This window comes from Lepus europaeus, chromosome 3 (genome assembly GCF_033115175.1).
Source record: "Lepus europaeus isolate LE1 chromosome 3, mLepTim1.pri, whole genome shotgun sequence".
In the NCBI taxonomy this organism is placed as follows: Eukaryota; Metazoa; Chordata; class Mammalia; order Lagomorpha; family Leporidae; genus Lepus; species Lepus europaeus.
Genome location: NC_084829.1, coordinates 69,246,327 through 69,258,639, shown reverse-complemented (window position 1 = coordinate 69,258,639; position 12,313 = coordinate 69,246,327). Strand labels below are relative to the sequence as shown.

Below are 12,313 nucleotides of genomic sequence, written 5' to 3'. Positions count from 1 at the left end.
CATATCAATATAGTGTACTCTTAGCAATAAAAAAGAATCAAATATGTATATATGCTACATTACTACAACAAAGCTAAACCCTGAAAAATCATGCTAAGTCAAAGAAATCAGTTATGACAGATCACTCATGGTAAGTCTTAATTTATATGAAAAGTTAAAATTCAGCAAATCTACAAAGACAGTAATTAGATTCATGGTTGTCAGGTGTTGAGTGCAGGAGTACATGAGAAGTGACTGCTAATAAGTATGTGTTTTCTTTTAGGGTTAATAAAACTATTCTGTAAAGATGAAGTAATGAATGCATAACTCAGTGAATATACTAAAAACCACTGACTTGTACGCTTCAATAAGGAGAATTTGATAGTACATATATTATATATCAATAAAGATGCTATTTAAAAAGAAGAGTACTGAGCCTGGACTTTATACTATATCTAACATTCATTGACAAGAAAACAATGATGGAAGTAGACTATAAAAGACATCCTTCTCTCATTAGACAAACTGCTTCCCTCTTTTCTGGTTCCTCCAGGTACTCAGTTCAGAGTTTTTCATATCATACTATACTGTCATTATTTGTTCCTATATCTGTTTTCTCCACTACTCTAGACACTTTGAAAGGATCACATATTCTGTATTATTCTATTTATATAGTCACAGCATTTAGCACAGTTCACAAACACATTGGACATTCAATATTCAATGTATAGTTGGCAAATAAAACAATTAAGTCAGAATAATCAGAATTAAAGTAAAAATACCCTTAATTATAAATGCTGTCTTATTATGAGATAATATTCACAAATTATATTCCTGTTTTTTTTTCTCATTCAAACACCAGAGTTCAAAGATTTAGTAGCTATCTCCAGATAGGCATATATAACAGTGGGGTTGTTTTCTAGGCACTTTAAATAGACCTACTTGTCCCAATATATAAATGTTATTGGCATGCCAATACACAAATAGAATTATAAAGTTACAATGTGTGAAGACACTTTAAGAGATGCTGGGATGAAACCCAGTGCCATAATGTTTAAGAAATCAAGAACTAAAGTGGTGGTTTGCAAAACATTACATATATAGGCATAGAGAGAGGCATAATTTAAATGCAGGTGTCTTGATACCCAATCAACTGTTGCTTTTGCAAAGTAAGCCCTAAGGCAAAATAACCTTGGGATGTATGCTCTCATGAAATCTATGCTCTCAATATACAATTTAACCCAAACACCTCTAATTTATTAACTTAGCTCACAATGTCTGAATTATAATAGAGTGATATTTTCTAAGATATAATTTGGTTCATGTAATTCCCTTTCTTAAAAAGCCTCAAAGTGTCACATCAGATTCCAAGTACAATCCAAATTCTTTACCAATGCCAAGGAGCTTTATTTTGAACATGCTTGCTGTCCCTTCACCTTGTAGTACTGTGTCTCTCCACCCCCACCTTTCATTACCATTCCTCTTGACCACTATGTACCAAAAATCCAAGCTTCCTTTCAGCTCCTAGCATGAATCAAATTTGTCCCATTCCTTAGCATATACACCCAGGCTGCTTCTTTTTCTACAAGGTTCTTTCCACTAGCTATTGAAATAGCTAGTTATTAGTCCTTCAAGTCTCAACTTTAATGTGATCTTCTCAAATACATGCCGCCTGAAAAACATTAACACAGTTGCAATGGACTGAATACTTGGTGTCTCATCCCCCAAATTCATTTTTGCTGTCTAATCACTAATATGATGTTATTGAGAGATGGAACACTTATGAAGTAATTAGGTTATGAAGGTAGAGATCTCATAAATGGAATTAGTATCCTTATAAGAAGAGACACAATAAAATGTTCATTTTTCCCAACTTTATATTTTAATATTTTTGAGATCATATATTTTTGATATATAGTGTACTCAAAGGTTGAATGTTCCTCTCTGCTATCTGCCATGGAAGATAAAACAAGAAGGCAGACATATTTTTTCTTTTTGGAATTAAATGGAAGTTTATTTTTGCACAAAAAAACCCTGAAATCCCAGCATATGGGGGTCTTCAAAAGGTTCATGGAAATGTATATTATGAAAAAGCTGTGCATGCGGGCTGGTGCTTTGTCGCAGCAGGTTAAGCTGCCGTCTGTGGCAACTGAAGGCAGATATCTTTAAAATATGCTACAAAACCTCACCAGAACCTAACCATGATCTCAGAATTTCAGCCTCTAGAACTTAGAGAAATAAATGCCTGCAGGCTAATAGCCACCTAGTGTACTGCACTTTACTATAGGAACTTGAACTAAGATTTCCATCAGTCTTACATATATCTATATATATATATAGACTGCTATATTGCAATAGATTGCTATATTGCTATATCTTCTGTAGTTTAGCTTCATCAATCTGCGCTTTCTTAAATTTCTCATTTATACGTTTTCCTATTTTTCCCCTCCAACTAATCCACACATCCCCTGTAAACAGAGACCAAATGTACTCATCTAATTCCCTACTTTATCCCTAGTATAAATCCCAGAATAAGCAATAAATATGCTTCTTAGAGGAATAATAAATAAGAGGATAGTATTCAAAAGAGCCTTCTTGATCTATACAATCTATACAATAGGTTCTGAATTCCACAGGTACTTAGAACAAAGACAAGTAATAAAAAGACATTACCCAGTGTCTTCTCTACTTACCTATTAGTTACTAATAGTCTACTTCCTAGTTCAATTCAAGGAAAAGCAAATACAAATTTTTCTCCAATGGTAAATTAATTTTTAAAGCTATAAGAAATAAACTGTCTTCTTGCAGTTGATTAATCAGCAAATCTTACTGATTAGCTCTGTATTATTCCTAAAGGGTAGAGAAAAGAAAGATGAACTGCGGCCCCATTCCTCAAATTGTTTAAAATCTAATTGAAGAAAAAGAACAACCGTTGAGTCAGTTAATTAAAAGTACAAGCCTATACATAGTAAGTGGGTATGTCTAATTAATATTTGACTAATTTTGTTGGAGACCTACATTTGGGACATAGTTTTATAGCAGTGATACTTTATGTAGAGAGTTCAGGCACATTCACATCACATACACAGACACACACAAACAACCCAGGCAAAATCATGTATCTGCAAATGCTGCTCAAAACTAGGATTCTGAGGAAATAGGAAGAAATGGTCAGAGATACGGCTGCACTGTGTCATTCTTCTATCAACACCTAACTCAGGGGGGAGAGAGGACTCTGGGAAGCACAGTGGAGAGTCAGACCGTCATGACCACTGCCCTACCGAGCTCACAATCTAACACCACCGAACCAGGAAAGGAGATCTCTTCAAGAAGGAAACATTTAGGCAAGCACACCACATGATGCAAAAACGTCAAAAAGCAGCAAGGCAAGCCAAGGGCCATAGGCTCTGTGCCTCCGAAGAGATCACTCAGCACATCAGAGTGTCCATGAGATTATCCCCTCCATCTCATCTGCCACAAATTACCCTCATAATCACCCTAAGTACTAATTTTGAGTCCGTCCTCATTTCTGCACCAACTTTAGTCATGCAGTGGTGATGATTTTCTTAGGATCTGCCCACCAAGTATGTTGATTGATATGTGTGTGTGTGGTGGTGGTGGGGGGGGTCATTGTGGGCATTTCCTTAGGAGTTAGGGTCTAGATAGCACACCTGTGATCCACCTCGTATGGGAGACAAAGATAGACATATGGAGTCCAGCAGCTTCGGACACACAGGCTCTGCTACGAGCAAGAGTGATCACTTCACTAGCTCTTTACCCACTTTCTGATGTGGGATTAGCCATTTACTTCCGTTGGATGAAGGGTAGATAGCACTCCAGGTGAGTGCTACTTTTTCCTGTCCTCTTGACCTTCAACTTCTTTATTTGCTAACCACGTTGTCTGACCTAATCCTATTTTTGTTGCACCCTGCCTGAATCTGACACAGGCTACCTGTCCACACAGCTCTGTGGGTTCCACAGGCATTACTAATGATCTCAATCCTGAACACAGGAGCTTTTGCTCAGTGAAACCCGACTCTGGCACTGCCCCCTCCTCAGGCTGCCACGCAAGCTTCCCTGCCTGAGATGATGTACCTCCGAGAGCTCTGTACCAGCGTCTGTGTACTCCCACCCCAAGCAACTTTGGTCTTTTGTTCTCACCAGTCCCACTGAGGTATTTTTAAACATTTTATCTTTAGGATGCTATTTTCAACCTTTTTTTCTCCCCTTCCCAGACTTCTAGGGTGTTTTTGCCAAGTCTGACAATAATGGTGCCAGGGGTGGTATATCACCCTTCACATTCTATATGTTGCAGAACTTTTCTTTTGGCTAATAACATTATTTCTCCCTTCTGTTGAAATCTTAGTGACAGCTGCTCTCAATATGGAGTTGAAGTAACTTTTAAAAAGTCCTGATACTATGCATTCCTGGATTTTTTCTTTGCACGCGTAACCTATTACCATTTGTAAATCTTCTACAGCTTGTAAGGGAGACTACATTTAACAGCAAGATGGACTGGTGAGGGCCAAGGGAATGCCAGAGCTAGTCTGCAAGCAAGTCTCTCACTGACACAGTGGGAAACTTTAAGAAATTTCTCTCCAACTATATATTTATATTTTTATTTTAAATTATTTTTAAAAATGATTTGAACAGCTTACATCACACGATTATAATATAATATAATATAATATAATATAATATAATATAATCAGTTCCTTTGAGGACTTCCAGCCTTACCATTCATTCACTGTTTGGAATGCTAAGTACCACAGTTTGGGAAGAATAAGATACTTCCATTACCCATTATACAAGAGGGCTATTCCTAGGTACTGATAGTCACTAAGCCTTGGATATAAATTCATTATTATTTAGTCCTGGAAATCTATTTATGCTGGTGTAGACAGCCATAGTATTTATAGCTCATACCCAAGCATACAACAAAATGAATATTAGATCAGTCAATGTTTAAGACTATACCCATCCTTAAGGAAACAATGTTTTCTTTTTTCTTACCATTCTTTACTTAGTTATAAATATAATATTAGATGTTATTCTTGTCCTCAAAAAGAACATATACTATTTTATATGAAGGAGGAGTGAATGGGCAGAGAAACAAACATCCATAGCAATAAACACTAATTTATTAGTTCTAAAAAGGCAACATGAACCAAGTACTATGGGTCTTAGAAAACAAAATGCTTATTTCAGGGATTAGGTTCTATTTGAATGTGAATAGTGCTTTTCCACACATGGGAGGATGGAAACTGCATTTTAGGAAAAGAGAAGAGCACAGAGAAATGTTACAAGTGTAAGTAAGAATGATGCTTATGTCTGGGAGAGCATGACTGGTATGTAGTGAGGCTGGGGTGATGGAAAGTTTTGAAGTCTGTGGCATCAGACTATACAGGCTTTTGTATGGTATGCTAAGGAGATCAAGTTTCCTCCAAGCGGCTCTCTTTCAGATTTCTTGCATCAGAGAATGCATGAAATTAATGAGCTGAACTGAACTCAGAGATAACAATGACAAGAAGCAAGAGTGTGTGAAGCTGGTCTAGATTTAGAAAGACTGAAGAGTGCACAGACAGCAGTACTCGCATGAAATAACATACATGCAGAATATGACATGTCTCTCTATGTGTCTGTATGTGTGTGAAACACAGTGGTAGCTGAAATCCTTTAGGAAATGTGCAGAGTAGGACTGACAGAAGCAGACTCCAAAGGAAGGATTACTGAGCAGGTTCTGTACAGATTATTATCTGAAAAGTAAGGAGGTAAGAGAATTCATAAAGGAAGACTTTCAGTAATGCCAAATGGCTAAAGCTGAGGAAGTGATATAAAAATGAAAACAAAACAATTGGATTTGGCAATTGGAAATCTATCTAGGGCCCGAGGGGACAGGTTTCAATGACACTGCAAAAGCAGCAAACTACAGTAGCTTTAGAAGTAACCTTTTCCTCTGTTGAGGTTGGTAGTAGAGAGACAGATGACACCAGCTGTATCCCTGGGGTAGACACATTAGGACAAGGTTTCTTTACAGAACAACCTATTTAGGAGGCAATTTTAAGTGTAACTATGGGTTATAAAAAAGAAGATTGTAGGGAAGCAACATTGAAAATAAAAGAACGTAACAGCAACTATTATACTAGTCTCAAAGGTTATAAATTTATCAGCCTTTGATTTTTCAAACTATATTTACAAGATTTTAAAAGTAACTCCCAGGGACCAGCATTGTGGCTTAGCAGGTAAAGCTACCTCCTGCAATGCAGACAGCCCATGTGAATGTTGGTTTGAGTCCCAGCTTCTCCACTTCCCATCAAGCTCCCTGCTAATATGCCTGGGAAAACAGCAGAAAATGGCCCAACTGGTTGGGCCCTGCACCCATGTAGAAAACCTGGATGAAGCTCCTGGTTCCTGGCTTCGGCCTGGTCCAGCCTTGACTGTTGTAGCCATTTGTGTGTGTGTGGCCATCTGGGGAGTGAACCAACAGATGGTAGATCTTTCTGTCTCTCCCTCTCTCTCTCTGTAACTCAGCCTTTCAAATAAAATAAAATAAATCTTTATTTAAAAAAATTAACTCCCAGATATGCTTGATGAATATATTTATGTAACTTGAAAATTTGCTGTACCTTGAATTCAATGAAAATTAATTACCTATAGAAGAAAGTTTTATTATTATTTCAAATTATATCCCAATGATACTCTGTTTTACTTCAGTCAAATCAGGTTATTATTTCACTTGATTCATAAAATTTGTTAAGAGCATATCCATTTTTTAAAGATTTATTTATTTATTCAAAAGTCAGAGTTACACAGAGAGAGAGGCAGAGAGAGAGAGAGGTCTTGGGTTCACTCCCCAGTTGGCCGCAACGGCCAGAGCTGTGCCAATCCAAAGCCAGAAGCCAGGAGCTTCTTCCAGGTCTCTCAAGCGGGTGGAGGGGCCCAAAGACTAGGGCCATCTTCTACAGCTTTCTCAGGCCATAGCAGAAAGCTGGATTAGAAGTGGAGCAGCCGGTCTTGAACTGGCGCCCATATGGGATGCTGACGCTTCAGGCCAGGGTGTTAACCCACTGGACCACAGAGCCAGCCCCAATAGCATATCAATTTATGATGTCATATCATAACATATATTGATATCTAAGAAAGAACGGGGAAAAGTGCAGTCTTGTACTGTCCCCTTTCCTTCTCCTGAACCATTCTCTGAAGTGAATAAAAAGAACAAACTATAAGAAGAAAAGTTCATCAACAGTGACAACAAGGAACATCAAATCAGTATTTCAAATTCTGAGGAACATTTTTTGGTAAAGAGTATTTCAATCCAATTTGTAGTAAGATGATGGAAGTTGACATTCAACTATTCTCAAGAACTGTAAAATAGCACAGGAAATAGAGGAAACTGAAAACATTAACAACACTCAGTATGAGATAGGAGGACTGGAAGCACAGGCTGACTCTGGAAGGTGGACATACTCCATGAAGGACATCTCATCCCTTTGCTAACAACAGTGCTGGGGCTGGCAGAAAGCTTAGGCAGGCCCGCCCACTGACGCCAAGTTAGTCAACACCAAGGTTTTACTAACACTAATTCAAAAGAAGTTTATACTAGATTTTATTAAAAGTAGACAATGTTTGTAAGACAAAGAATTGCACTTTCATACCTTGAAATGCCAGACTGGGTTTGTTTGAAGCACTCACGATAGATGTTTATACACTATTAAAGCCTTCCTAGGCACATAATCCACTTACCAATTTATTTTACAGAATCAACTGAAATCTGTTAGGAAAACTTAACAAAGGTAGCACAGAATATATAATTACAGAGCAAACGCTACTCATGTTATATCCCCATCTGTCTGAATTCAAGTCCATATTTTTGTGCATTTCTCCACCTATTAGCCAGTACCACACACACTAGTAGCCCTAGTAAGAATTCCCACTTGAGTCTGGAGCAAACAAGGATACTCATCATTATTGTTTAGTATTATTTTTGGGAGTCCTTTCCAATATATCTCAGTAAGGAAATGGAATTAAAATTCAAAAATTAAAAAAGAAGAAATAAAGTTACTGACACCTGGTATGACTGTTTACCTTGAACGAATAACAAACAAAATTGAAATTTCATATTGAAATTAGATTTTGATTAGGAATACATTATTATGGGAAAATGAAAAGTATTTTTACAGTCAGGGGGAAAAAATATGGGAAAAGAATCCTATTAAAAGTGCAAAAAAAGTTCACAAAATATCCCAAATTGAATTGAAAAGGAACTGTATAAAACTATACAATTACTTCAATAGGCATAAAAATAAGCTAGAATATGTGGAATACTGTCCTCAATTTGGAATTAGAAGACTCAAAATTAAAGAGGCAAATTTGCTTATAAATGCAGCATATCTTTTATGAACGGGAAATCCATTGAAATCTGACAGAATTGTTCTAAAACTCATCCAGGAAAAATAAAAATAGAATAGACAGAATATATTTGAAACAGTGAAGAACTGAGTGGCTACTTGCATTTTTAAGTATTAAAGTATATTTTAAGGCTGGCGCTGAGGCTCACTAAGCTAATCCTCTGCCTGCAGCGCCAGCACCCCAGGTTCTAGTCCCATTTGGGGTGCCAGATTCTGTCCCGGTTGGTTGCTCCTCTTCCAGTCCAGCTCTCTGCTGTGGCCCCGGGAAGGCAGTGGAGGATGGCCCAAGTGTTTGGGCCCTGCACCCGCCTGGGAGACCAGGAGAAAGCACCTGGCTCCTGGCTTCGGATCGACGCAGCTTGCTGACCGTAGCAGCCATTTGGGGGGTGAACCAATGGAAATGAAGACCTTTCTCTCTGTCTCTCTCTCTCTCTCTCTCTCTCACTGTCTATAACTCTACCTCTCAAATAAATAAATAAATAAATAAAAACTGTCACCATGGTAATGCTGTTGCCTGCAGTACCAGCATCCCATATGGGCACCGGTTTGAGTCCCAGCTGCTCCACTTCTGATCCAGCTCTCTGCTATGGCCTGAGAAAGCAACGGAAGATGGCCCAAGTCCTTTGGCCCTGCACCCACGTGGGAGACCTGGAAGAAGCTCCTGGCTCCTGGCTTCGGATCAGCGCAGCTCTGCCCATTGCGGCCATTTGAGGAATGAACCAGCAGACGGAAGACCTCTCCCCTCCCCTCCTCTCTCTGCCTTTCCTTCTCTCTCTGTAACTCTTTCAAACAAATAATTAAAAAAAGAAAAACTTGTCACCATACAGAGGGATATGTGATAATTGTGGAATTTCAAATCAATGGGAAAAGATTTACACATTTAGCCTTTCCTTCAGGAAAAACTTATTGAGCCAGGACCATTCACCAGGCATTATTCTAGGTGTAAGGAGGGAGCAGGGAAGAGATTAATGTCCTCTGCTCTCTTGGAGTGTACACTGGAGTTCAGGATGCAGGCCAGAATAAAAGATAACTATTCAGTGGAAGTGGGACAAGCCCATCAAGAATAACAGCAGCACAGGGGGAAGCTGAGGGAGAGTGCTGCTCAGGCAGAAGGCGAAAGGGAAACTACAGGTACACCTCCCTCCGGCAGGGTGGCTAGTACGTGGGGGGCCACAGTGTTCACACAGAAAGCATTCTGAATTTAGAAGACTGAAATATTAGAATTCACACAATGCATGTAACTGTTTCTAAATAATAAATTACTGGAGAACGTGCTAAGCCTAGCACCAAATTGAAAAGGGAAGCCAGGAAACCAGCAGATCCCCCCCTCAGAGCAGCTTCTCTAAAGTTAGTAACCATTCAGCACTTCAGATGTTGTATTTCACACCGATTATTCTGGACGTGAACAAATGACACCTTTCTTCAATTCCCTTACATTTCTATATTATTCCACTATTAGGCATTTCTAAGAGAAAGCTAGGTTGCTCCTTCTCTGAAGTTGAACAGCAGGGTACTAACCACAGAGATTTTTTTTTAAAGCCTTCAGATATGTGTTACGCATGTTGATTCCCCTTTAACTTTGATTTAGAGTCTTAAAATGCTGTTTCCAAAATAACAGTCCACATCAGCCAGCTTCCCTTATTCAGAGCACACCTAAGCATCAGAGCTCTTGCTACTCAGAGTAATACTGAAATTTCCATCTTCTCTGTTTGCCAGCCACCACAGAAAACACATCTCACTATCTGTATTAAGACAGAATTTTCATGTTTGAACTTCTTATGCAGTAACACCTCCTCAACAAAGTGCTATTTAAGTTCTGTGATGATTTTAACATCCCAGTCTAATTGTTTAGTCTTTAGAGAAGGACTTAATGAAAGGGACACCTATTTAAAGCACATGAGCTTTCTTCACACTTCATTAAGTATTTTAAATGGCTATTTTATTTTATGTCTTTTGCATTCCTTTAGAATTTTAGCTGGCTTGCTTTTTATAACCAGGAATTGTTAATACCTCAAAGAAACCTTGCTACACATAAGTATCATCTCGCTTACACACATATTACCTTTATTTCTCTTTTCTATTATTCTAAGATGAAGCTAAACTTGAAAACTTATGTCAAGGTAAATGGTTTCAGGGGCACATAATGCAATTCTTCATTAATATGAAAATGTTTATTATATCTCTCTTCTAAAACTATATGTAAGTGACCTTTGCCTCTCTGCAAAAGTAATTAACTTACTTTGGTATTATGTACTCTGTGCAGAGCACTCACTGAGAACTGTTTCAGACAAAATGGTGTTATGACTCTAAGGTTAAAGTGATTTATCAAAACAAATTTAGAACTTCAATACAACCACACTGATGAATATTGATCTATCATCCCACATGCAACTTTATGATTATAGAGCTGTTACACCTATGATTAGCTATTACCTGTTAGAAACATACAAATTAATTTCAATATTAATTTGAACTTCACTTCATTAATCAAACTCTGTGCAATTTTAGTGGGAAGATTAGGAAACAGCTCTGCAGCCACACCCTCTCCTGCCCCTGAGAGAGTGCCCCTCCTCAGCACGGTGGGTCTCCTCTGTCACACTGCCCTACACACTGCCACACTTACCACTCTATCCCCACAGAGGATTGTGTGAGGCTGGTTCCCTGCTCACCAACTTCACGTTTCCTCTGCCTTAGGACACTAGATATCAAGTGATTGGGAAGTAGTGCAGGCTCTAGGATGAGTGTCATTTTCTGCCATCTACATAAATAGTGCACAGAGGACACCTTCTGTGAGATAGAAAGGAATAAAGCCCAGGTCATGAAGAAGAGCTTCAGGTCCTAATAGTTCTTTAACTACCCTTGAATCTCTCCCATGAATTCTCTTAAGTTTGATTCTGCTGGTTGTAAACTCCAAACATACAATAATGGACATATAGAGCTTAAAGTTATAAAACATGTATTCACAGGGATACACAGTTTAATCATTTTAATGTTGCTTAGAACTTTAGCACAGGTGCTATTCACAGCCAACCTGATTATATGCAAATAAGATCGATTTAACTTCCCAGCTTATTCTGAAAATAAAATCTTAGGTTTGAAAATGTTATAATTTAAACATCTGAATCTCTCCAAATTTTGTATGTTGAAGTCTTACCCTTGTGTGTGGCAGTAGTTGGAGACAGAGCCTCAAAAGCGGTAATTGAGATAAATGAGGTCATTTGGTTGGGCCCTGAGTGGACGGTGTAAGTGTCTTTATAAGAATAGAGACAAGAGGGGCCAGCGCGGTGGCACAGTGGGTTAATACCCGGCGCAGCTCCGGGGAGTGACCAGCAGATGGAAGACCTCTTTTTTTGTCTCTACCTCTCTCTGTAACTCTTTCAAATAAATAAAATAAATCTTAAAAAAAGAATAGAGACATTTTGACTCCTTGTGCATCCTCTGGTACCAGAGAAAGCCATGTGAGGATGTAACACAATGGCAGACATCACAAAGCCAGAAGGAAAGCCCTCACCATAAAACTACCATGTTTGCTTTTCGATCTTGGATCTCCAGCCTCCAGAACTACAAAAAAGTCTGATTTTTCAACCTGCAAAGTCTATGGCATTTTGTTAAGAGAGCCCAAGCAGATAAATGCAGGAGGGACCATCTTGAACAGACCTAGGAAACACATACCACATTACAGACTCTAAAAACTGAAAACCAGAGACAGAACACCATGTCTAAGTTCACATCACATCAATGTAAAAACATACAGCAGTTTATGACTTAGAAATCATCCTCAGGAATACAAAATAATATATGCTGAAATAGAAATGGCTGGAGAACTGAAGTTAAATTTGGAAATTCAATTTGGAAACAGTAATTTCTCAATGAAATGATTTTCTTTTAATAATTATTTTTTGGTATAAGCTCAACCTTTCAAAGTT

General features: G+C 38.3%; 1 protein-coding gene across 1 annotated transcript in view; it reads right to left on the bottom strand.

The window, feature by feature from the left end:
• The window catches only part of RIMS1 (regulating synaptic membrane exocytosis 1), a 534,165-nt gene that overhangs the window by 406,875 nt on the left and 114,977 nt on the right, over positions 1-12,313 (bottom strand). The gene's annotated exons all lie outside the window — the stretch shown is intronic.